We start from the raw sequence: 26,833 nt of genomic DNA on the forward strand, positions 1-26,833 counted from the left end.
TTTCTAAAAATTACATCAATTAAGAAAAATACAAGGAGAAATCAGCAAAAAGGCAACAGCACGCGGTATTCCCAAGCGGTCACCCATCCAAGTACTAACCGCGCCCGACGTTGCTTGACTTCAGTGATCGGACGAGAACTGGTATTTTCAACGTGGTATGGCCGTTGCCGACAGTTTTTCATTCTCAAATTGTTCAAGAGCAACGCATATTATCGGTTGGACGTCAATTTTAAGGTTATCAGGATGATTTCAGAGGACCATAAAGTGTGCAGGGTTTTAGTCAGTTTGTCGTAAGTATAATAATTAAAATAAATTATTGTTTTCATTATTATTCATATTGTTGTTATTTTTATTGTTCTTCTTCTTTTTACTATTATTATTATTATTTAATTACTATTATTATTATTTAATTATTATAATTATTATTATTTAATTATTATAATTATTATTATTATTATTATTTAATTATTATTATTTCATTATTATTATTATTATTATTATTATTATTATTATTATTATTATTATTATTATTATTATTATTATTATTATTATTATTTAATTATTCTTATTACTATTGTTGTTGTTATTATTGTTATTGACATTATTATTAATGACATTAATATTTTCATTATTGTTTTTATTGTTGTTAGTTTCAATAAATTTTCGTCGGTACGTGTGTATCCTCGATTACCTGTTTGCTCAATGAAGCATTCATGCGTAAAAATCTACCTGAAACTGTAACTGCTCACCTATAAATAACGTTCATTACTGCCGTTGATCAGTATATTAGGTATCGTTCAACCATGCCGTTCGTTACGTCGCTATTCCATTACTGCAAAACCATTTTCTTTTTCTATCCGACCGTCTGTGACGATAATGTCGATAACGTCGATAGGAAATCAACTAAACGCACCAGAGAGAATTATAGAGACGACGACGATGTCAATTTTACAAACAGCGGTGTGGTTAAAAAATTAAAATTAACACGAGACATGGGCACATCGACCGAATCGATGTCACCGAACGCTAAAGTAACGACCGTACCTGCTTCAGACGCACCCACTCCGACTCTGTCTGTTTCCCCGGAACCAGTCATCGCTAATAAAATTACAATATCTGAAACATCAACAACAACAACAACAACAACAACAAACACGAGCAACGAAATCGCAATATTCCCTTCGGATTTGACTCCTATTCAGCCGGTTTCTAGCCTAAAGGGAAAACAGGCGGTGGAGACGGTAAGAAAAGAGGAAGTACATATTAAAAAGAATGTCGTCGTTCTCGATTCTTATCGTCCGACACCTAGAAGAAGAATTTTGAAACCAAGCAGACGCATCGTTAGGAAACTATTCGACGATGTATCCGCCGATCTACCGGTGCCGGTTGAAAAAACAACAACAACAACAACAACAACAACAACAGTTTCCGTTCCGTTGATAGTGGAACCGACAAAAAGATATTCGTTGGCAGGACCGGTATTAAATTTACGGTATTACAGGACTAATATGTACACAAATTTTCAAAGAAAATAAAATAAATAGATTACAGTTACACGTAATAGTTTTAATTTAATTTAAATTAATTTAATTTAATTTAATTTAATTTAATTTAATTTAATTTAATTTAATTTAATTTAATTTAATTTAATTTAATTTAATTTAATTTAATTTAATTTAATTTAATTTAATTTAATTTAATTTAATTTAATTTAATTTAATTTAATTTAATTTAATTTAATTTAATTTAATTTAATTTAATTTAATTTAATTTAATAATATTAATGAATAATAAATTTTCATATGTAGGTGTCGAATGTGAGCACAGACGGGCGTAAAAGCAAACGCAAGCGTACACGGACAAAATGGGAGATAGTTTATATTTAATAAGAGTCTCTAGCAGTCGACGCTGGGCGGCGGCCGTATGTGGACGTGCGGACGCGCGAGAGATCTGTCTGTCCGTCTACCTACTAACTGAAATCGATATTCGTCGATTTGCAACGGGATGCTTTCGCTTGAAACCCGTTCGGAAACTGACAAAATTAATAATCGATAATTGACAATTGACTGTAATTATAAATAAATAATCTCAAAATGTTGAAATTGAATTAAGAAACGGTCATCCGAGTTCACCCATTCTCTCACTCACTCGCTCACTCACACACTCATTCATTCATACATTCATTCATCCATCCATTCATTCATTGACATACTCACACAAACCATTTGTGTTGTTGTTGTTTAGGTATAAAAACGTGATGGAGACGAATGTAAATGTTATTTAGACGAATTTTTCGACAAAAAATGGAAGTATGACGCGCATCCACCATTTATCGACTTTTTATATTTTTTTTGTTAATAAAATATTTCTAAAAATTACATCAATTAAGAAAAATACAAGGAGAAATCAGCAAAAAGGCAACAGCACGCGGTATTCCCAAGCGGTCACCCATCCAAGTACTAACCGCGCCCGACGTTGCTTGACTTCAGTGATCGGACGAGAACTGGTATTTTCAACGTGGTATGGCCGTTGCCGACAGTTTTTCATTCTCAAATTGTTCAAGAGCAACGCATATTATCGGTTGGACGTCAATTTTAAGGTTATCAGGATGATTTCAGAGGACCATAAAGTGTGCAGGGTTTTAGTCAGTTTGTCGTAAGTATAATAATTAAAATAAATTATTGTTTTCATTATTATTCATATTGTTGTTATTTTTATTGTTCTTCTTCTTTTTACTATTATTATTATTATTTAATTACTATTATTATTATTTAATTATTATAATTATTATTATTTAATTATTATAATTATTATTATTATTATTTAATTATTATTATTTCATTATTATTATTATTATTATTATTATTATTATTATTATTATTATTATTATTATTTAATTATTCTTATTACTATTGTTGTTGTTATTATTGTTATTGACATTATTATTAATGACATTAATATTTTCATTATTGTTTTTATTGTTGTTAGTTTCAATAAATTTTCGTCGGTACGTGTGTATCCTCGATTACCTGTTTGCTCAATGAAGCATTCATGCGTAAAAATCTACCTGAAACTGTAACTGCTCACCTATAAATAACGTTCATTACTGCCGTTGATCAGTATATTAGGTATCGTTCAACCATGCCGTTCGTTACGTCGCTATTCCATTACTGCAAAACCATTTTCTTTTTCTATCCGACCGTCTGTGACGATAATGTCGATAACGTCGATAGGAAATCAACTAAACGCACCAGAGAGAATTATAGAGACGACGACGATGTCAATTTTACAAACAGCGGTGTGGTTAAAAAATTAAAATTAACACGAGACATGGGCACATCGACCGAATCGATGTCACCGAACGCTAAAGTAACGACCGTACCTGCTTCAGACGCACCCACTCCGACTCTGTCTGTTTCCCCGGAACCAGTCATCGCTAATAAAATTACAATATCTGAAACATCAACAACAACAACAACAACAACAACAAACACGAGCAACGAAATCGCAATATTCCCTTCGGATTTGACTCCTATTCAGCCGGTTTCTAGCCTAAAGGGAAAACAGGCGGTGGAGACGGTAAGAAAAGAGGAAGTACATATTAAAAAGAATGTCGTCGTTCTCGATTCTTATCGTCCGACACCTAGAAGAAGAATTTTGAAACCAAGCAGACGCATCGTTAGGAAACTATTCGACGATGTATCCGCCGATCTACCGGTGCCGGTTGAAAAAACAACAACAACAACAACAACAACAACAACAGTTTCCGTTCCGTTGATAGTGGAACCGACAAAAAGATATTCGTTGGCAGGACCGGTATTAAATTTACGGTATTACAGGACTAATATGTACACAAATTTTCAAAGAAAATAAAATAAATAGATTACAGTTACACGTAATAGTTTTAATTTAATTTAAATTAATTTAATTTAATTTAATTTAATTTAATTTAATTTAATTTAATTTAATTTAATTTAATTTAATTTAATTTAATTTAATTTAATTTAATTTAATTTAATTTAATTTAATTTAATTTAATTTAATTTAATTTAATTTAATTTAATTTAATTTAATTTAATTTAATTTAATTTAATTTAATTTAATTTAATTTAATTTAATTTAATTTAATTTAATAATAATATTAATGAATAATAAATTTTCATATGTAGGTGTCGAATGTGAGCACAGACGGGCGTAAAAGCAAACGCAAGCGTACACGGACAAAATGGGAGATAGTTTATATTTAATAAGAGTCTCTAGCAGTCGACGCTGGGCGGCGGCCGTATGTGGACGTGCGGACGCGCGAGAGATCTGTCTGTCCGTCTACCTACTAACTGAAATCGATATTCGTCGATTTGCAACGGGATGCTTTCGCTTGAAACCCGTTCGGAAACTGACAAAATTAATAATCGATAATTGACAATTGACTGTAATTATAAATAAATAATCTCAAAATGTTGAAATTGAATTAAGAAACGGTCATCCGAGTTCACCCATTCTCTCACTCACTCGCTCACTCACACACTCATTCATTCATACATTCATTCATCCATCCATTCATTCATTGACATACTCACACAAACCATTTGTGTTGTTGTTGTTTAGGTATAAAAACGTGATGGAGACGAATGTAAATGTTATTTAGACGAATTTTTCGACAAAAAATGGAAGTATGACGCGCATCCACCATTTATCGACTTTTTATATTTTTTTTGTTAATAAAATATTTCTAAAAATTACATCAATTAAGAAAAATACAAGGAGAAATCAGCAAAAAGGCAACAGCACGCGGTATTCCCAAGCGGTCACCCATCCAAGTACTAACCGCGCCTGACGTTGCTTGACTTCAGTGATTGGACGAGAACTGGTATTTTCAACGTGGTATGGCCGTTGCCGACAGTTTTTCATTCTCAAATTGTTCAAGAGCAACGCATATTATCGGTTGGACGTCAATTTTAAGGTTATCAGGATGATTTCAGAGGACCATAAAGTGTGCAGGGTTTTAGTCAGTTTGTCGTAAGTATAATAATTAAAATAAATTATTGTTTTCATTATTATTCATATTGTTGTTATTTTTATTGTTCTTCTTCTTTTTACTATTATTATTATTATTTAATTACTATTATTATTATTTAATTATTATAATTATTATTATTATTATTATTTAATTATTATTATTTCATTATTATTATTATTATTATTATTATTATTATTATTATTATTATTATTATTATTATTATTATTATTATTATTATTATTATTATTATTATTATTATTATTATTATTATTATTATTTAATTATTCTTATTACTATTGTTGTTGTTATTATTGTTATTGACATTATTATTAATGACATTAATATTTTCATTATTGTTTTTATTGTTGTTAGTTTCAATAAATTTTCGTCGGTACGTGTGTATCCTCGATTACCTGTTTGCTCAATGAAGCATTCATGCGTAAAAATCTACCTGAAACTGTAACTGCTCACCTATAAATAACGTTCATTACTGCCGTTGATCAGTATATTAGGTATCGTTCAACCATGCCGTTCGTTACGTCGCTATTCCATTACTGCAAAACCATTTTCTTTTTCTATCCGACCGTCTGTGACGATAATGTCGATAACGTCGATAGGAAATCAACTAAACGCACCAGAGAGAATTATAGAGACGACGACGATGTCAATTTTACAAACAGCGGTGTGGTTAAAAAATTAAAATTAACACGAGACATGGGCACATCGACCGAATCGATGTCACCGAACGCTAAAGTAACGACCGTACCTGCTTCAGACGCACCCACTCCGACTCTGTCTGTTTCCCCGGAACCAGTCATCGCTAATAAAATTACGATATCTGAAACAACAACAACAACAACAACAACAACAACAACAAACACGAGCAACGAAATCGCAATATTCCCTTCGGATTTGACTCCTATTCAGCCGGTTTCTAGCCTAAAGGGAAAACAGGCGGTGGAGACGGTAAGAAAAGAGGAAGTACATATTAAAAAGATTGTCGTCGTTCTCGATTCTTATCGTCCGACACCTAGAAGAAGAATTTTGAAACCAAGCAGACGCATCGTTAGGAAACTATTCGACGATGTATCCGCCGATCTACCGGTGCCGGTTGAAAAAACAACAACAACAACAACAACAACAACAACAACAGTTTCCGTTCCGTTGATAGTGGAACCGACAAAAAGATATTCGTTGGCAGGACCGGTATTAAATTTACGGTATTACAGGACTAATATGTACACAAATTTTCAAAGAAAATAAAATAAATAGATTACAGTTACACGTAATAGTTTTAATTTAATTTAATTTAATTTAATTTAATTTAATTTAATTTAATTTAATTTAATTTAATTTAATTTAATAATAATAATATTAATGAATAATAAATTTTCATATGTAGGTGTCGGTCGAATGTGAGCACAGACGGGCGTAAAAGCAAACGCAAACGTACAGGGACAAAATGGGAGATAGTTTATATTTAATAAGAGTCTCTAGCAGTCGACGCTGGGCGGCGGCCGTATGTGGACGTGCGGACGCGCGAGAGATCTGTCTGTCCGTCTACCTACTAACTGAAATCGATATTCGTCGATTTGCAACGGGATGCTTTCGCTTGAAACCCGTTCGGAAACTGACAAAATTAATAATCGATAATTGACAATTGACTGTAATTATAAATAAATAATCTCAAAATGTTGAAATTGAATTAAGAAACGGTCATCCGAGTTCACCCATTCTCTCACTCACTCGCTCACTCACACACTCATTCATTCATACATTCATTCATCCATCCATTCATTCATTGACATACTCACACAAACCATTTGTGTTGTTGTTGTTTAGGTATAAAAACGTGATGGAGACGAATGTAAATGTTATTTAGACGAATTTTTCGACAAAAAATGGAAGTATGACGCGCATCCACCATTTATCGACTTTTTATATTTTTTTTGTTAATAAAATATTTCTAAAAATTACATCAATTAAGAAAAATACAAGGAGAAATCAGCAAAAAGGCAACAGCACGCGGTATTCCCAAGCGGTCACCCATCCAAGTACTAACCGCGCCCGACGTTGCTTGACTTCAGTGATCGGACGAGAACTGGTATTTTCAACGTGGTATGGCCGTTGCCGACAGTTTTTCATTCTCAAATTGTTCAAGAGCAACGCATATTATCGGTTGGACGTCAATTTTAAGGTTATCAGGATGATTTCAGAGGACCATAAAGTGTGCAGGGTTTTAGTCAGTTTGTCGTAAGTATAATAATTAAAATAAATTATTGTTTTCATTATTATTCATATTGTTGTTATTTTTATTGTTCTTCTTCTTTTTACTATTATTATTATTATTTAATTACTATTATTATTATTTAATTATTATAATTATTATTATTTAATTATTATAATTATTATTATTATTATTTAATTATTATTATTTCATTATTATTATTATTATTATTATTATTATTATTATTATTATTATTATTATTATTTAATTATTCTTATTACTATTGTTGTTGTTATTATTGTTATTGACATTATTATTAATGACATTAATATTTTCATTATTGTTTTTATTGTTGTTAGTTTCAATAAATTTTCGTCGGTACGTGTGTATCCTCGATTACCTGTTTGCTCAATGAAGCATTCATGCGTAAAAATCTACCTGAAACTGTAACTGCTCACCTATAAATAACGTTCATTACTGCCGTTGATCAGTATATTAGGTATCGTTCAACCATGCCGTTCGTTACGTCGCTATTCCATTACTGCAAAACCATTTTCTTTTTCTATCCGACCGTCTGTGACGATAATGTCGATAACGTCGATAGGAAATCAACTAAACGCACCAGAGAGAATTATAGAGACGACGACGATGTCAATTTTACAAACAGCGGTGTGGTTAAAAAATTAAAATTAACACGAGACATGGGCACATCGACCGAATCGATGTCACCGAACGCTAAAGTAACGACCGTACCTGCTTCAGACGCACCCACTCCGACTCTGTCTGTTTCCCCGGAACCAGTCATCGCTAATAAAATTACAATATCTGAAACATCAACAACAACAACAACAACAACAACAAACACGAGCAACGAAATCGCAATATTCCCTTCGGATTTGACTCCTATTCAGCCGGTTTCTAGCCTAAAGGGAAAACAGGCGGTGGAGACGGTAAGAAAAGAGGAAGTACATATTAAAAAGAATGTCGTCGTTCTCGATTCTTATCGTCCGACACCTAGAAGAAGAATTTTGAAACCAAGCAGACGCATCGTTAGGAAACTATTCGACGATGTATCCGCCGATCTACCGGTGCCGGTTGAAAAAACAACAACAACAACAACAACAACAACAACAGTTTCCGTTCCGTTGATAGTGGAACCGACAAAAAGATATTCGTTGGCAGGACCGGTATTAAATTTACGGTATTACAGGACTAATATGTACACAAATTTTCAAAGAAAATAAAATAAATAGATTACAGTTACACGTAATAGTTTTAATTTAATTTAAATTAATTTAATTTAATTTAATTTAATTTAATTTAATTTAATTTAATTTAATTTAATTTAATTTAATTTAATTTAATTTAATTTAATTTAATTTAATTTAATTTAATTTAATTTAATTTAATTTAATTTAATTTAATTTAATTTAATTTAATTTAATTTAATTTAATTTAATTTAATTTAATTTAATTTAATTTAATTTAATTTAATTTAATAATAATATTAATGAATAATAAATTTTCATATGTAGGTGTCGAATGTGAGCACAGACGGGCGTAAAAGCAAACGCAAGCGTACACGGACAAAATGGGAGATAGTTTATATTTAATAAGAGTCTCTAGCAGTCGACGCTGGGCGGCGGCCGTATGTGGACGTGCGGACGCGCGAGAGATCTGTCTGTCCGTCTACCTACTAACTGAAATCGATATTCGTCGATTTGCAACGGGATGCTTTCGCTTGAAACCCGTTCGGAAACTGACAAAATTAATAATCGATAATTGACAATTGACTGTAATTATAAATAAATAATCTCAAAATGTTGAAATTGAATTAAGAAACGGTCATCCGAGTTCACCCATTCTCTCACTCACTCGCTCACTCACACACTCATTCATTCATACATTCATTCATCCATCCATTCATTCATTGACATACTCACACAAACCATTTGTGTTGTTGTTGTTTAGGTATAAAAACGTGATGGAGACGAATGTAAATGTTATTTAGACGAATTTTTCGACAAAAAATGGAAGTATGACGCGCATCCACCATTTATCGACTTTTTATATTTTTTTTGTTAATAAAATATTTCTAAAAATTACATCAATTAAGAAAAATACAAGGAGAAATCAGCAAAAAGGCAACAGCACGCGGTATTCCCAAGCGGTCACCCATCCAAGTACTAACCGCGCCTGACGTTGCTTGACTTCAGTGATTGGACGAGAACTGGTATTTTCAACGTGGTATGGCCGTTGCCGACAGTTTTTCATTCTCAAATTGTTCAAGAGCAACGCATATTATCGGTTGGACGTCAATTTTAAGGTTATCAGGATGATTTCAGAGGACCATAAAGTGTGCAGGGTTTTAGTCAGTTTGTCGTAAGTATAATAATTAAAATAAATTATTGTTTTCATTATTATTCATATTGTTGTTATTTTTATTGTTCTTCTTCTTTTTACTATTATTATTATTATTTAATTACTATTATTATTATTTAATTATTATAATTATTATTATTATTATTATTTAATTATTATTATTTCATTATTATTATTATTATTATTATTATTATTATTATTATTATTATTATTATTATTATTATTATTATTATTATTATTATTATTATTATTATTATTATTATTATTATTATTTAATTATTCTTATTACTATTGTTGTTGTTATTATTGTTATTGACATTATTATTAATGACATTAATATTTTCATTATTGTTTTTATTGTTGTTAGTTTCAATAAATTTTCGTCGGTACGTGTGTATCCTCGATTACCTGTTTGCTCAATGAAGCATTCATGCGTAAAAATCTACCTGAAACTGTAACTGCTCACCTATAAATAACGTTCATTACTGCCGTTGATCAGTATATTAGGTATCGTTCAACCATGCCGTTCGTTACGTCGCTATTCCATTACTGCAAAACCATTTTCTTTTTCTATCCGACCGTCTGTGACGATAATGTCGATAACGTCGATAGGAAATCAACTAAACGCACCAGAGAGAATTATAGAGACGACGACGATGTCAATTTTACAAACAGCGGTGTGGTTAAAAAATTAAAATTAACACGAGACATGGGCACATCGACCGAATCGATGTCACCGAACGCTAAAGTAACGACCGTACCTGCTTCAGACGCACCCACTCCGACTCTGTCTGTTTCCCCGGAACCAGTCATCGCTAATAAAATTACGATATCTGAAACAACAACAACAACAACAACAACAACAACAACAAACACGAGCAACGAAATCGCAATATTCCCTTCGGATTTGACTCCTATTCAGCCGGTTTCTAGCCTAAAGGGAAAACAGGCGGTGGAGACGGTAAGAAAAGAGGAAGTACATATTAAAAAGATTGTCGTCGTTCTCGATTCTTATCGTCCGACACCTAGAAGAAGAATTTTGAAACCAAGCAGACGCATCGTTAGGAAACTATTCGACGATGTATCCGCCGATCTACCGGTGCCGGTTGAAAAAACAACAACAACAACAACAACAACAACAACAACAGTTTCCGTTCCGTTGATAGTGGAACCGACAAAAAGATATTCGTTGGCAGGACCGGTATTAAATTTACGGTATTACAGGACTAATATGTACACAAATTTTCAAAGAAAATAAAATAAATAGATTACAGTTACACGTAATAGTTTTAATTTAATTTAATTTAATTTAATTTAATTTAATTTAATTTAATTTAATTTAATTTAATTTAATTTAATAATAATAATATTAATGAATAATAAATTTTCATATGTAGGTGTCGGTCGAATGTGAGCACAGACGGGCGTAAAAGCAAACGCAAACGTACAGGGACAAAATGGGAGATAGTTTATATTTAATAAGAGTCTCTAGCAGTCGACGCTGGGCGGCGGCCGTATGTGGACGTGCGGACGCGCGAGAGATCTGTCTGTCCGTCTACCTACTAACTGAAATCGATATTCGTCGATTTGCAACGGGATGCTTTCGCTTGAAACCCGTTCGGAAACTGACAAAATTAATAATCGATAATTGACAATTGACTGTAATTATAAATAAATAATCTCAAAATGTTGAAATTGAATTAAGAAACGGTCATCCGAGTTCACCCATTCTCTCACTCACTCGCTCACTCACACACTCATTCATTCATACATTCATTCATCCATCCATTCATTCATTGACATACTCACACAAACCATTTGTGTTGTTGTTGTTTAGGTATAAAAACGTGATGGAGACGAATGTAAATGTTATTTAGACGAATTTTTCGACAAAAAATGGAAGTATGACGCGCATCCACCATTTATCGACTTTTTATATTTTTTTTGTTAATAAAATATTTCTAAAAATTACATCAATTAAGAAAAATACAAGGAGAAATCAGCAAAAAGGCAACAGCACGCGGTATTCCCAAGCGGTCACCCATCCAAGTACTAACCGCGCCCGACGTTGCTTGACTTCAGTGATCGGACGAGAACTGGTATTTTCAACGTGGTATGGCCGTTGCCGACAGTTTTTCATTCTCAAATTGTTCAAGAGCAACGCATATTATCGGTTGGACGTCAATTTTAAGGTTATCAGGATGATTTCAGAGGACCATAAAGTGTGCAGGGTTTTAGTCAGTTTGTCGTAAGTATAATAATTAAAATAAATTATTGTTTTCATTATTATTCATATTGTTGTTATTTTTATTGTTCTTCTTCTTTTTACTATTATTATTATTATTTAATTACTATTATTATTATTTAATTATTATAATTATTATTATTTAATTATTATAATTATTATTATTATTATTATTTAATTATTATTATTTCATTATTATTATTATTATTATTATTATTATTATTATTATTATTATTATTATTATTATTATTATTATTTAATTATTCTTATTACTATTGTTGTTGTTATTATTGTTATTGACATTATTATTAATGACATTAATATTTTCATTATTGTTTTTATTGTTGTTAGTTTCAATAAATTTTCGTCGGTACGTGTGTATCCTCGATTACCTGTTTGCTCAATGAAGCATTCATGCGTAAAAATCTACCTGAAACTGTAACTGCTCACCTATAAATAACGTTCATTACTGCCGTTGATCAGTATATTAGGTATCGTTCAACCATGCCGTTCGTTACGTCGCTATTCCATTACTGCAAAACCATTTTCTTTTTCTATCCGACCGTCTGTGACGATAATGTCGATAACGTCGATAGGAAATCAACTAAACGCACCAGAGAGAATTATAGAGACGACGACGATGTCAATTTTACAAACAGCGGTGTGGTTAAAAAATTAAAATTAACACGAGACATGGGCACATCGACCGAATCGATGTCACCGAACGCTAAAGTAACGACCGTACCTGCTTCAGACGCACCCACTCCGACTCTGTCTGTTTCCCCGGAACCAGTCATCGCTAATAAAATTACAATATCTGAAACATCAACAACAACAACAACAACAACAACAAACACGAGCAACGAAATCGCAATATTCCCTTCGGATTTGACTCCTATTCAGCCGGTTTCTAGCCTAAAGGGAAAACAGGCGGTGGAGACGGTAAGAAAAGAGGAAGTACATATTAAAAAGAATGTCGTCGTTCTCGATTCTTATCGTCCGACACCTAGAAGAAGAATTTTGAAACCAAGCAGACGCATCGTTAGGAAACTATTCGACGATGTATCCGCCGATCTACCGGTGCCGGTTGAAAAAACAACAACAACAACAACAACAACAACAACAGTTTCCGTTCCGTTGATAGTGGAACCGACAAAAAGATATTCGTTGGCAGGACCGGTATTAAATTTACGGTATTACAGGACTAATATGTACACAAATTTTCAAAGAAAATAAAATAAATAGATTACAGTTACACGTAATAGTTTTAATTTAATTTAAATTAATTTAATTTAATTTAATTTAATTTAATTTAATTTAATTTAATTTAATTTAATTTAATTTAATTTAATTTAATTTAATTTAATTTAATTTAATTTAATTTAATTTAATTTAATTTAATTTAATTTAATTTAATTTAATTTAATTTAATTTAATTTAATTTAATTTAATTTAATTTAATTTAATTTAATAATATTAATGAATAATAAATTTTCATATGTAGGTGTCGAATGTGAGCACAGACGGGCGTAAAAGCAAACGCAAGCGTACACGGACAAAATGGGAGATAGTTTATATTTAATAAGAGTCTCTAGCAGTCGACGCTGGGCGGCGGCCGTATGTGGACGTGCGGACGCGCGAGAGATCTGTCTGTCCGTCTACCTACTAACTGAAATCGATATTCGTCGATTTGCAACGGGATGCTTTCGCTTGAAACCCGTTCGGAAACTGACAAAATTAATAATCGATAATTGACAATTGACTGTAATTATAAATAAATAATCTCAAAATGTTGAAATTGAATTAAGAAACGGTCATCCGAGTTCACCCATTCTCTCACTCACTCGCTCACTCACACACTCATTCATTCATACATTCATTCATCCATCCATTCATTCATTGACATACTCACACAAACCATTTGTGTTGTTGTTGTTTAGGTATAAAAACGTGATGGAGACGAATGTAAATGTTATTTAGACGAATTTTTCGACAAAAAATGGAAGTATGACGCGCATCCACCATTTATCGACTTTTTATATTTTTTTTGTTAATAAAATATTTCTAAAAATTACATCAATTAAGAAAAATACAAGGAGAAATCAGCAAAAAGGCAACAGCACGCGGTATTCCCAAGCGGTCACCCATCCAAGTACTAACCGCGCCCGACGTTGCTTGACTTCAGTGATCGGACGAGAACTGGTATTTTCAACGTGGTATGGCCGTTGCCGACAGTTTTTCATTCTCAAATTGTTCAAGAGCAACGCATATTATCGGTTGGACGTCAATTTTAAGGTTATCAGGATGATTTCAGAGGACCATAAAGTGTGCAGGGTTTTAGTCAGTTTGTCGTAAGTATAATAATTAAAATAAATTATTGTTTTCATTATTATTCATATTGTTGTTATTTTTATTGTTCTTCTTCTTTTTACTATTATTATTATTATTTAATTACTATTATTATTATTTAATTATTATAATTATTATTATTATTATTTAATTATTATTATTTCATTATTATTATTATTATTATTATTATTATTATTATTATTATTATTATTATTATTTAATTATTCTTATTACTATTGTTGTTGTTATTATTGTTATTGACATTATTATTAATGACATTAATATTTTCATTATTGTTTTTATTGTTGTTAGTTTCAATAAATTTTCGTCGGTACGTGTGTATCCTCGATTACCTGTTTGCTCAATGAAGCATTCATGCGTAAAAATCTACCTGAAACTGTAACTGCTCACCTATAAATAACGTTCATTACTGCCGTTGATCAGTATATTAGGTATCGTTCAACCATGCCGTTCGTTACGTCGCTATTCCATTACTGCAAAACCATTTTCTTTTTCTATCCGACCGTCTGTGACGATAATGTCGATAACGTCGATAGGAAATCAACTAAACGCACCAGAGAGAATTATAGAGACGACGACGATGTCAATTTTACAAACAGCGGTGTGGTTAAAAAATTAAAATTAACACGAGACATGGGCACATCGACCGAATCGATGTCACCGAACGCTAAAGTAACGACCGTACCTGCTTCAGACGCACCCACTCCGACTCTGTCTGTTTCCCCGGAACCAGTCATCGCTAATAAAATTACAATATCTGAAACATCAACAACAACAACAACAACAACAACAAACACGAGCAACGAAATCGCAATATTCCCTTCGGATTTGACTCCTATTCAGCCGGTTTCTAGCCTAAAGGGAAAACAGGCGGTGGAGACGGTAAGAAAAGAGGAAGTACATATTAAAAAGAATGTCGTCGTTCTCGATTCTTATCGTCCGACACCTAGAAGAAGAATTTTGAAACCAAGCAGACGCATCGTTAGGAAACTATTCGACGATGTATCCGCCGATCTACCGGTGCCGGTTGAAAAAACAACAACAACAACAACAACAACAACAACAGTTTCCGTTCCGTTGATAGTGGAACCGACAAAAAGATATTCGTTGGCAGGACCGGTATTAAATTTACGGTATTACAGGACTAATATGTACACAAATTTTCAAAGAAAATAAAATAAATAGATTACAGTTACACGTAATAGTTTTAATTTAATTTAAATTAATTTAATTTAATTTAATTTAATTTAATTTAATTTAATTTAATTTAATTTAATTTAATTTAATTTAATTTAATTTAATTTAATTTAATTTAATTTAATTTAATTTAATTTAATTTAATTTAATTTAATTTAATTTAATTTAATTTAATTTAATTTAATTTAATTTAATTTAATTTAATTTAATTTAATTTAATTTAATAATAATATTAATGAATAATAAATTTTCATATGTAGGTGTCGAATGTGAGCACAGACGGGCGTAAAAGCAAACGCAAGCGTACACGGACAAAATGGGAGATAGTTTATATTTAATAAGAGTCTCTAGCAGTCGACGCTGGGCGGCGGCCGTATGTGGACGTGCGGACGCGCGAGAGATCTGTCTGTCCGTCTACCTACTAACTGAAATCGATATTCGTCGATTTGCAACGGGATGCTTTCGCTTGAAACCCGTTCGGAAACTGACAAAATTAATAATCGATAATTGACAATTGACTGTAATTATAAATAAATAATCTCAAAATGTTGAAATTGAATTAAGAAACGGTCATCCGAGTTCACCCATTCTCTCACTCACTCGCTCACTCACACACTCATTCATTCATACATTCATTCATCCATCCATTCATTCATTGACATACTCACACAAACCATTAACACGAGACATGGGCACATCGACCGAATCGATGTCACCGAACGCTAAAGTAACGACCGTACCTGCTTCAGACGCACCCACTCCGACTCTGTCTGTTTCCCCGGAACCAGTCATCGCTAATAAAATTACGATATCTGAAACAACAACAACAACAACAACAACAACAACAACAAACACGAGCAACGAAATCGCAATATTCCCTTCGGATTTGACTCCTATTCAGCCGGTTTCTAGCCTAAAGGGAAAACAGGCGGTGGAGACGGTAAGAAAAGAGGAAGTACATATTAAAAAGATTGTCGTCGTTCTCGATTCTTATCGTTATAACTATTCGACGATGTATCCGCCGATCTACCGGTGCCGGTTGAAAAAACAACAACAACAACAACAACAACAACAACAACAGTTTCCGTTCCGTTGATAGTGGAACCGACAAAAAGATATTCGTTGGCAGGACCGGTATTAAATTTACGGTATTACAGGACTAATATGTACACAAATTTTCAAAGAAAATAAAATAAATAGATTACAGTTACACGTAATAGTTTTAATTTAATTTAATTTAATTTAATTTAATTTAATTTAATTTAATTTAATTTAATTTAATTTAATTTAATAATAATAATATTAATGAATAATAAATTTTCATATGTAGGTGTCGGTCGAATGTGAGCACAGACGGGCGTAAAAGCAAACGCAAACGTACAGGGACAAAATGGGAGATAGTTTATATTTAATAAGAGTCTCTAGCAGTCGACGCTGGGCGGCGGCCGTATGTGGACGTGCGGACGCGCGAGAGATCTGTCTGTCCGTCTACCTACTAACTGAAATCGATATTCGTCGATTTGCAACGGGATGCTTTCGCTTGAAACCCGTTCGGAAACTGACAAAATTAATAATCGATAATTGACAATTGACTGTAATTATAAATAAATAATCTCAAAATGTTGAAATTGAATTAAGAAACGGTCATCCGAGTTCACCCATTCTCTCACTCACTCGCTCACTCACACACTCATTCATTCATACATTCATTCATCCATCCATTCATTCATTGACATACTCACACAAACCATTTGTGTTGTTGTTGTTTAGGTATAAAAACGTGATGGAGACGAATGTAAATGTTATTTAGACGAATTTTTCGACAAAAAATGGAAGTATGACGCGCATCCACCATTTATCGACTTTTTATATTTTTTTTGTTAATAAAATATTTCTAAAAATTACATCAATTAAGAAAAATACAAGGAGAAATCAGCAAAAAGGCAACAGCACGCGGTATTCCCAAGCGGTCACCCATCCAAGTACTAACCGCGCCCGACGTTGCTTGACTTCAGTGATCGGACGAGAACTGGTATTTTCAACGTGGTATGACCGTTGCCGACAGTTTTTCATTCTCAAATTGTTCAAGAGCAACGCATATTATCGGTTGGACGTCAATTTTAAGGTTATCAGGATGATTTCAGAGGACCATAAAGTGTGCAGGGTTTTAGTCAGTTTGTCGTAAGTATAATAATTAAAATAAATTATTGTTTTCATTATTATTCATATTGTTGTTATTTTTATTGTTCTTCTTCTTTTTACTATTATTATTATTATTTAATTACTATTATTATTATTTAATTATTATAATTATTATTATTATTATTATTTAATTATTATTATTTCATTATTATTATTATTATTATTATTATTATTATTATTATTATTATTATTATTATTATTATTATTATTATTATTATTATTATTATTATTATTATTTAATTATTCTTATTACTATTGTTGTTGTTATTATTGTTATTGACATTATTATTAATGACATTAATATTTTCATTATTGTTTTTATTGTTGTTAGTTTCAATAAATTTTCGTCGGTACGTGTGTATCCTCGATTACCTGTTTGCTCAATGAAGCATTCATGCGTAAAAATCTACCTGAAACTGTAACTGCTCACCTATAAATAACGTTCATTACTGCCGTTGATCAGTATATTAGGTATCGTTCAACCATGCCGTTCGTTACGTCGCTATTCCATTACTGCAAAACCATTTTCTTTTTCTATCCGACCGTCTGTGACGATAATGTCGATAACGTCGATAGGAAATCAACTAAACGCACCAGAGAGAATTATAGAGACGACGACGATGTCAATTTTACAAACAGCGGTGTGGTTAAAAAATTAAAATTAACACGAGACATGGGCACATCGACCGAATCGATGTCACCGAACGCTAAAGTAACGACCGTACCTGCTTCAGACGCACCCACTCCGACTCTGTCTGTTTCCCCGGAACCAGTCATCGCTAATAAAATTACGATATCTGAAACAACAACAACAACAACAACAACAACAACAACAAACACGAGCAACGAAATCGCAATATTCCCTTCGGATTTGACTCCTATTCAGCCGGTTTCTAGCCTAAAGGGAAAACAGGCGGTGGAGACGGTAAGAAAAGAGGAAGTACATATTAAAAAGATTGTCGTCGTTCTCGATTCTTATCGTCCGACACCTAGAAGAAGAATTTTGAAACCAAGCAGACGCATCGTTAGGAAACTATTCGACGATGTATCCGCCGATCTACCGGTGCCGGTTGAAAAAACAACAACAACAACAACAACAACAACAACAACAGTTTCCGTTCCGTTGATAGTGGAACCGACAAAAAGATATTCGTTGGCAGGACCGGTATTAAATTTACGGTATTACAGGACTAATATGTACACAAATTTTCAAAGAAAATAAAATAAATAGATTACAGTTACACGTAATAGTTTTAATTTAATTTAATTTAATTTAATTTAATTTAATTTAATTTAATTTAATTTAATTTAATTTAATTTAATTTAATTTAATTTAATTTAATTTAATTTAATTTAATTTAATTTAATAATAATAATATTAATGAATAATAAATTTTCATATGTAGGTGTCGGTCGAATGTGAGCACAGACGGGCGTAAAAGCAAACGCAAACGTACAGGGACAAAATGGGAGATAGTTTATATTTAATAAGAGTCTCTAGCAGTCGACGCTGGGCGGCGGCCGTATGTGGACGTGCGGACGCGCGAGAGATCTGTCTGTCCGTCTACCTACTAACTGAAATCGATATTCGTCGATTTGCAACGGGATGCTTTCGCTTGAAACCCGTTCGGAAACTGACAAAATTAATAATCGATAATTGACAATTGACTGTAATTATAAATAAATAATCTCAAAATGTTGAAATTGAATTAAGAAACGGTCATCCGAGTTCACCCATTCTCTCACTCACTCGCTCACTCACACACTCATTCATTCATACATTCATTCATCCATCCATTCATTCATTGACATACTCACACAAACCATTTGTGTTGTTGTTGTTTAGGTATAAAAACGTGATGGAGACGAATGTAAATGTTATTTAGACGAATTTTTCGACAAAAAATGGAAGTATGACGCGCATCCACCATTTATCGACTTTTTATATTTTTTTTGTTAATAAAATATTTCTAAAAATTACATCAATTAAGAAAAATACAAGGAGAAATCAGCAAAAAGGCAACAGCACGCGGTATTCCCAAGCGGTCACCCATCCAAGTACTAACCGCGCCCGACGTTGCTTGACTTCAGTGATCGGACGAGAACTGGTATTTTCAACGTGGTATGACCGTTGCCGACAGTTTTTCATTCTCAAATTGTTCAAGAGCAACGCATATTATCGGTTGGACGTCAATTTTAAGGTTATCAGGATGATTTCAGAGGACCATAAAGTGTGCAGGGTTTTAGTCAGTTTGTCGTAAGTATAATAATTAAAATAAATTATTGTTTTCATTATTATTCATATTGTTGTTATTTTTATTGTTCTTCTTCTTTTTACTATTATTATTATTATTTAATTACTATTATTATTATTTAATTATTATAATTATTATTATTATTATTATTTAATTATTATTATTTCATTATTATTATTATTATTATTATTATTATTATTATTATTATTATTTAATTATTCTTATTACTATTGTTGTTGTTATTATTGTTATTGACATTATTATTAATGACATTAATATTTTCATTATTGTTTTTATTGTTGTTAGTTTCAATAAATTTTCGTCGGTACGTGTGTATCCTCGATTACCTGTTTGCTCAATGAAGCATTCATGCGTAAAAATCTACCTGAAACTGTAACTGCTCACCTATAAATAACGTTCATTACTGCCGTTGATCAGTATATTAGGTATCGTTCAACCATGCCGTTCGTTACGTCGCTATTCCATTACTGCAAAACCATTTTCTTTTTCTATCCGACCGTCTGTGACGATAATGTCGATAACGTCGATAGGAAATCAACTAAACGCACCAGAGAGAATTATAGAGATGACGACGATGTCAATTTTACAAACAGCGGTGTGGTTAAAAAATTAAAATTAACACGAGACATGGGCACATCGACCGAATCGATGTCACCGAACGCTAAAGTAACGACCGTACCTGCTTCAGACGCACCCACTCCGACTCTGTCTGTTTCCCCGGAACCAGTCATCGCTAATAAAATTACAATATCTGAAACATCAACAACAACAACAACAACAACAACAAACACGAGCAACGAAATCGCAATATTCCCTTCGGATTTGACTCCTATTCAGCCGGTTTCTAGCCTAAAGGGAAAACAGGCGGTGGAGACGGTAAGAAAAGAGGAAGTACATATTAAAAAGAATGTCGTCGTTCTCGATTCTTATCGTCCGACACCTAGAAGAAGAATTTTGAAACCAAGCAGACGCATCGTTAGGAAACTATTCGACGATGTATCCGCCGATCTACCGGTGCCGGTTGAAAAAACAACAACAACAACAACAACAACAACAACAGTTTCCGTTCCGTTGATAGTGGAACCGACAAAAAGATATTCGTTGGCAGGACCGGTATTAAATTTACGGTATTACAGGACTAATATGTACACAAATTTTCAAAGAAAATAAAATAAATAGATTACAGTTACACGTAATAGTTTTAATTTAATTTAAATTAATTTAATTTAATTTAATTTAATTTAATTTAATTTAATTTAATTTAATTTAATTTAATTTAATTTAATTTAATTTAATTTAATTTAATTTAATTTAATTTAATTTAATTTAATTTAATTTAATTTAATTTAATTTAATTTAATTTAATTTAATTTAATTTAATTTAATAATAATAATATTAATGAATAATAAATTTTCATATGTAGGTGTCGGTCGAATGTGAGCACAGACGGGCGTAAAAGCAAACGCAAACGTACAGGGACAAAATGGGAGATAGTTTATATTTAATAAGAGTCTCTAGCAGTCGACGCTGGGCGGCGGCCGTATGTGGACGTGCGGACGCGCGAGAGATCTGTCTGTCCGTCTACCTACTAACTGAAATCGATATTCGTCGATTTGCAACGGGATGCTTTCGCTTGAAACCCGTTCGGAAACTGACAAAATTAATAATCGATAATTGACAATTGACTGTAATTATAAATAAATAATCTCAAAATGTTGAAATTGAATTAAGAAACGGTCATCCGAGTTCACCCATTCTCTCACTCACTCGCTCACTCACACACTCATTCATTCATACATTCATTCATCCATCCATTCATTCATTGACATACTCACACAAACCATTTGTGTTGTTGTTGTTTAGGTATAAAAACGTGATGGAGACGAATGTAAATGTTATTTAGACGAATTTTTCGACAAAAAATGGAAGTATGACGCGCATCCACCATTTATCGACTTTTTATATTTTTTTTGTTAATAAAATATTTCTAAAAATTACATCAATTAAGAAAAATACAAGGAGAAATCAGCAAAAAGGCAACAGCACGCGGTATTCCCAAGCGGTCACCCATCCAAGTACTAACCGCGCCCGACGTTGCTTGACTTCAGTGATTGGACGAGAACTGGTATTTTCAACGTGGTATGGCCGTTGCCGACAGTTTTTCATTCTCAAATTGTTCAAGAGCAACGCATATTATCGGTTGGACGTCAATTTTAAGGTTATCAGGATGATTTCAGAGGACCATAAAGTGTGCAGGGTTTTAGTCAGTTTGTCGTAAGTATAATAATTAAAATAAATTATTGTTTTCATTATTATTCATATTGTTGTTATTTTTATTGTTCTTCTTCTTTTTACTATTATTATTATTATTTAATTACTATTATTATTATTTAATTATTATAATTATTATTATTTAATTATTATTATTTCATTATTATTATTATTATTATTATTATTATTATTATTATTATTATTATTATTATTATTATTATTATTATTATTATTATTATTATTATTATTATTATTATTATTATTATTATTTAATTATTCTTATTACTATTGTTGTTGTTATTATTGTTATTGACATTATTATTAATGACATTAATATTTTCATTATTGTTTTTATTGTTGTTAGTTTCAATAAATTTTCGTCGGTACGTGTGTATCCTCGATTACCTGTTTGCTCAATGAAGCATTCATGCGTAAAAATCTACCTGAAACTGTAACTGCTCACCTATAAATAACGTTCATTACTGCCGTTGATCAGTATATTAGGTATCGTTCAACCATGCCGTTCGTTACGTCGCTATTCCATTACTGCAAAACCATTTTCTTTTTCTATCCGACCGTCTGTGACGATAATGTCGATAACGTCGATAGGAAATCAACTAAACGCACCAGAGAGAATTATAGAGACGACGACGATGTCAATTTTACAAACAGCGGTGTGGTTAAAAAATTAAAATTAACACGAGACATGGGCACATCGACCGAATCGATGTCACCGAACGCTAAAGTAACGACCGTACCTGCTTCAGACGCACCCACTCCGACTCTGTCTGTTTCCCCGGAACCAGTCATCGCTAATAAAATTACGATATCTGAAACAACAACAACAACAACAACAACAACAACAACAAACACGAGCAACGAAATCGCAATATTCCCTTCGGATTTGACTCCTATTCAGCCGGTTTCTAGCCTAAAGGGAAAACAGGCGGTGGAGACGGTAAGAAAAGAGGAAGTACATATTAAAAAGATTGTCGTCGTTCTCGATTCTTATCGTCCGACACCTAGAAGAAGAATTTTGAAACCAAGCAGACGCATCGTTAGGAAACTATTCGACGATGTATCCGCCGATCTACCGGTGCCGGTTGAAAAAACAACAACAACAACAACAACAACAACAACAACAGTTTCCGTTCCGTTGATAGTGGAACCGACAAAAAGATATTCGTTGGCAGGACCGGTATTAAATTTACGGTATTACAGGACTAATATGTACACAAATTTTCAAAGAAAATAAAATAAATAGATTACAGTTACACGTAATAGTTTTAATTTAATTTAATTTAATTTAATTTAATTTAATTTAATTTAATTTAATTTAATTTAATTTAATTTAATTTAATAATAATAATATTAATGAATAATAAATTTTCATATGTAGGTGTCGGTCGAATGTGAGCACAGACGGGCGTAAAAGCAAACGCAAACGTACAGGGACAAAATGGGAGATAGTTTATATTTAATAAGAGTCTCTAGCAGTCGACGCTGGGCGGCGGCCGTATGTGGACGTGCGGACGCGCGAGAGATCTGTCTGTCCGTCTACCTACTAACTGAAATCGATATTCGTCGATTTGCAACGGGATGCTTTCGCTTGAAACCCGTTCGGAAACTGACAAAATTAATAATCGATAATTGACAATTGACTGTAATTATAAATAAATAATCTCAAAATGTTGAAATTGAATTAAGAAACGGTCATCCGAGTTCACCCATTCTCTCACTCACTCGCTCACTCACACACTCATTCATTCATACATTCATTCATCCATCCATTCATTCATTGACATACTCACACAAACCATTTGTGTTGTTGTTGTTTAGGTATAAAAACGTGATGGAGACGAATGTAAATGTTATTTAGACGAATTTTTCGACAAAAAATGGAAGTATGACGCGCATCCACCATTTATCGACTTTTTATATTTTTTTTGTTAATAAAATATTTCTAAAAATTACATCAATTAAGAAAAATACAAGGAGAAATCAGCAAAAAGGCAACAGCACGCGGTATTCCCAAGCGGTCACCCATCCAAGTACTAACCGCGCCCGACGTTGCTTGACTTCAGTGATTGGACGAGAACTGGTATTTTCAACGTGGTATGGCCGTTGCCGACAGTTTTTCATTCTCAAATTGTTCAAGAGCAACGCATATTATCGGTTGGACGTCAATTTTAAGGTTATCAGGATGATTTCAGAGGACCATAAAGTGTGCAGGGTTTTAGTCAGTTTGTCGTAAGTATAATAATTAAAATAAATTATTGTTTTCATTATTATTCATATTGTTGTTATTTTTATTGTTCTTCTTCTTTTTACTATTATTATTATTATTTAATTACTATTATTATTATTTAATTATTATAATTATTATTATTTAATTATTATTATTTCATTATTATTATTATTATTATTATTATTATTATTATTATTATTATTATTATTATTATTATTATTATTATTATTATTATTATTATTATTATTATTATTTAATTATTCTTATTACTATTGTTGTTGTTATTATTGTTATTGACATTATTATTAATGACATTAATATTTTCATTATTGTTTTTATTGTTGTTAGTTTCAATAAATTTTCGTCGGTACGTGTGTATCCTCGATTACCTGTTTGCTCAATGAAGCATTCATGCGTAAAAATCTACCTGAAACTGTAACTGCTCACCTATAAATAACGTTCATTACTGCCGTTGATCAGTATATTAGGTATCGTTCAACCATGCCGTTCGTTACGTCGCTATTCCATTACTGCAAAACCATTTTCTTTTTCTATCCGACCGTCTGTGACGATAATGTCGATAACGTCGATAGGAAATCAACTAAACGCACCAGAGAGAATTATAGAGACGACGACGATGTCAATTTTACAAACAGCGGTGTGGTTAAAAAATTAAAATTAACACGAGACATGGGCACATCGACCGAATCGATGTCACCGAACGCTAAAGTAACGACCGTACCTGCTTCAGACGCACCCACTCCGACTCTGTCTGTTTCCCCGGAACCAGTCATCGCTAATAAAATTACGATATCTGAAACAACAACAACAACAACAACAACAACAACAACAAACACGAGCAACGAAATCGCAATATTCCCTTCGGATTTGACTCCTATTCAGCCGGTTTCTAGCCTAAAGGGAAAACAGGCGGTGGAGACGGTAAGAAAAGAGGAAGTACATATTAAAAAGATTGTCGTCGTTCTCGATTCTTATCGTCCGACACCTAGAAGAAGAATTTTGAAACCAAGCAGACGCATCGTTAGGAAACTATTCGACGATGTATCCGCCGATCTACCGGTGCCGGTTGAAAAAACAACAACAACAACAACAACAACAACAACAACAGTTTCCGTTCCGTTGATAGTGGAACCGACAAAAAGATATTCGTTGGCAGGACCGGTATTAAATTTACGGTATTACAGGACTAATATGTACACAAATTTTCAAAGAAAATAAAATAAATAGATTACAGTTACACGTAATAGTTTTAATTTAATTTAATTTAATTTAATTTAATTTAATTTAATTTAATTTAATTTAATTTAATTTAATTTAATTTAATAATAATAATATTAATGAATAATAAATTTTCATATGTAGGTGTCGGTCGAATGTGAGCACAGACGGGCGTAAAAGCAAACGCAAACGTACAGGGACAAAATGGGAGATAGTTTATATTTAATAAGAGTCTCTAGCAGTCGACGCTGGGCGGCGGCCGTATGTGGACGTGCGGACGCGCGAGAGATCTGTCTGTCCGTCTACCTACTAACTGAAATCGATATTCGTCGATTTGCAACGGGATGCTTTCGCTTGAAACCCGTTCGGAAACTGACAAAATTAATAATCGATAATTGACAATTGACTGTAATTATAAATAAATAATCTCAAAATGTTGAAATTGAATTAAGAAACGGTCATCCGAGTTCACCCATTCTCTCACTCACTCGCTCACTCACACACTCATTCATTCATACATTCATTCATCCATCCATTCATTCATTGACATACTCACACAAACCATTTGTGTTGTTGTTGTTTAGGTATAAAAACGTGATGGAGACGAATGTAAATGTTATTTAGACGAATTTTTCGACAAAAAATGGAAGTATGACGCGCATCCACCATTTATCGACTTTTTATATTTTTTTTGTTAATAAAATATTTCTAAAAATTACATCAATTAAGAAAAATACAAGGAGAAATCAGCAAAAAGGCAACAGCACGCGGTATTCCCAAGCGGTCACCCATCCAAGTACTAACCGCGCCCGACGTTGCTTGACTTCAGTGATCGGACGAGAACTGGTATTTTCAACGTGGTATGACCGTTGCCGACAGTTTTTCATTCTCAAATTGTTCAAGAGCAACGCATATTATCGGTTGGACGTCAATTTTAAGGTTATCAGGATGATTTCAGAGGACCATAAAGTGTGCAGGGTTTTAGTCAGTTTGTCGTAAGTATAATAATTAAAATAAATTATTGTTTTCATTATTATTCATATTGTTGTTATTTTTATTGTTCTTCTTCTTTTTACTATTATTATTATTATTTAATTACTATTATTATTATTTAATTATTATAATTATTATTATTATTATTATTTAATTATTATTATT

General features: G+C 32.4%; 12 non-coding genes across 12 annotated transcripts; all 12 read right to left on the reverse strand.

Moving 5' to 3' along the window:
* Positions 1–50: 50 nt before the first annotated feature.
* Positions 51–169, reverse strand: LOC126266135 (5S ribosomal RNA). The gene has a single exon (XR_007548610.1). It is a non-coding gene; the product is annotated as a 5S ribosomal RNA (ribosomal RNA).
* Positions 170–2,415: 2,246 nt separating this feature from the next.
* LOC126266136 (5S ribosomal RNA) lies at positions 2,416–2,534 on the reverse strand. The gene has a single exon (XR_007548611.1). It is a non-coding gene; the product is annotated as a 5S ribosomal RNA (ribosomal RNA).
* Positions 2,535–4,776: 2,242 nt separating this feature from the next.
* On the reverse strand, positions 4,777–4,895 carry LOC126266106 (5S ribosomal RNA). The gene has a single exon (XR_007548581.1). It is a non-coding gene; the product is annotated as a 5S ribosomal RNA (ribosomal RNA).
* A 2,135-nt stretch (positions 4,896–7,030) lies between these two features.
* LOC126266137 (5S ribosomal RNA) lies at positions 7,031–7,149 on the reverse strand. Its single transcript, XR_007548612.1, has one exon. It is a non-coding gene; the product is annotated as a 5S ribosomal RNA (ribosomal RNA).
* Positions 7,150–9,386: 2,237 nt separating this feature from the next.
* On the reverse strand, positions 9,387–9,505 carry LOC126266107 (5S ribosomal RNA). The gene has a single exon (XR_007548582.1). It is a non-coding gene; the product is annotated as a 5S ribosomal RNA (ribosomal RNA).
* A 2,129-nt stretch (positions 9,506–11,634) lies between these two features.
* On the reverse strand, positions 11,635–11,753 carry LOC126266138 (5S ribosomal RNA). Its single transcript, XR_007548613.1, has one exon. It is a non-coding gene; the product is annotated as a 5S ribosomal RNA (ribosomal RNA).
* Positions 11,754–13,982: 2,229 nt separating this feature from the next.
* On the reverse strand, positions 13,983–14,101 carry LOC126266140 (5S ribosomal RNA). Its single transcript, XR_007548614.1, has one exon. It is a non-coding gene; the product is annotated as a 5S ribosomal RNA (ribosomal RNA).
* Positions 14,102–17,379: 3,278 nt separating this feature from the next.
* Positions 17,380–17,498, reverse strand: LOC126266076 (5S ribosomal RNA). The gene has a single exon (XR_007548551.1). It is a non-coding gene; the product is annotated as a 5S ribosomal RNA (ribosomal RNA).
* A 2,159-nt stretch (positions 17,499–19,657) lies between these two features.
* On the reverse strand, positions 19,658–19,776 carry LOC126266077 (5S ribosomal RNA). Its single transcript, XR_007548552.1, has one exon. It is a non-coding gene; the product is annotated as a 5S ribosomal RNA (ribosomal RNA).
* Positions 19,777–21,951: 2,175 nt separating this feature from the next.
* Positions 21,952–22,070, reverse strand: LOC126266091 (5S ribosomal RNA). The gene has a single exon (XR_007548566.1). It is a non-coding gene; the product is annotated as a 5S ribosomal RNA (ribosomal RNA).
* Positions 22,071–24,198: 2,128 nt separating this feature from the next.
* LOC126266093 (5S ribosomal RNA) lies at positions 24,199–24,317 on the reverse strand. Its single transcript, XR_007548568.1, has one exon. It is a non-coding gene; the product is annotated as a 5S ribosomal RNA (ribosomal RNA).
* Positions 24,318–26,430: 2,113 nt separating this feature from the next.
* LOC126266078 (5S ribosomal RNA) lies at positions 26,431–26,549 on the reverse strand. The gene has a single exon (XR_007548553.1). It is a non-coding gene; the product is annotated as a 5S ribosomal RNA (ribosomal RNA).
* Between the last annotated feature and the right edge of the window lie 284 nt (positions 26,550–26,833).

Source organism: Aethina tumida, chromosome 6, assembly GCF_024364675.1.
Source record: "Aethina tumida isolate Nest 87 chromosome 6, icAetTumi1.1, whole genome shotgun sequence".
NCBI lineage: Eukaryota > Metazoa > Arthropoda > Insecta > Coleoptera > Nitidulidae > Aethina > Aethina tumida.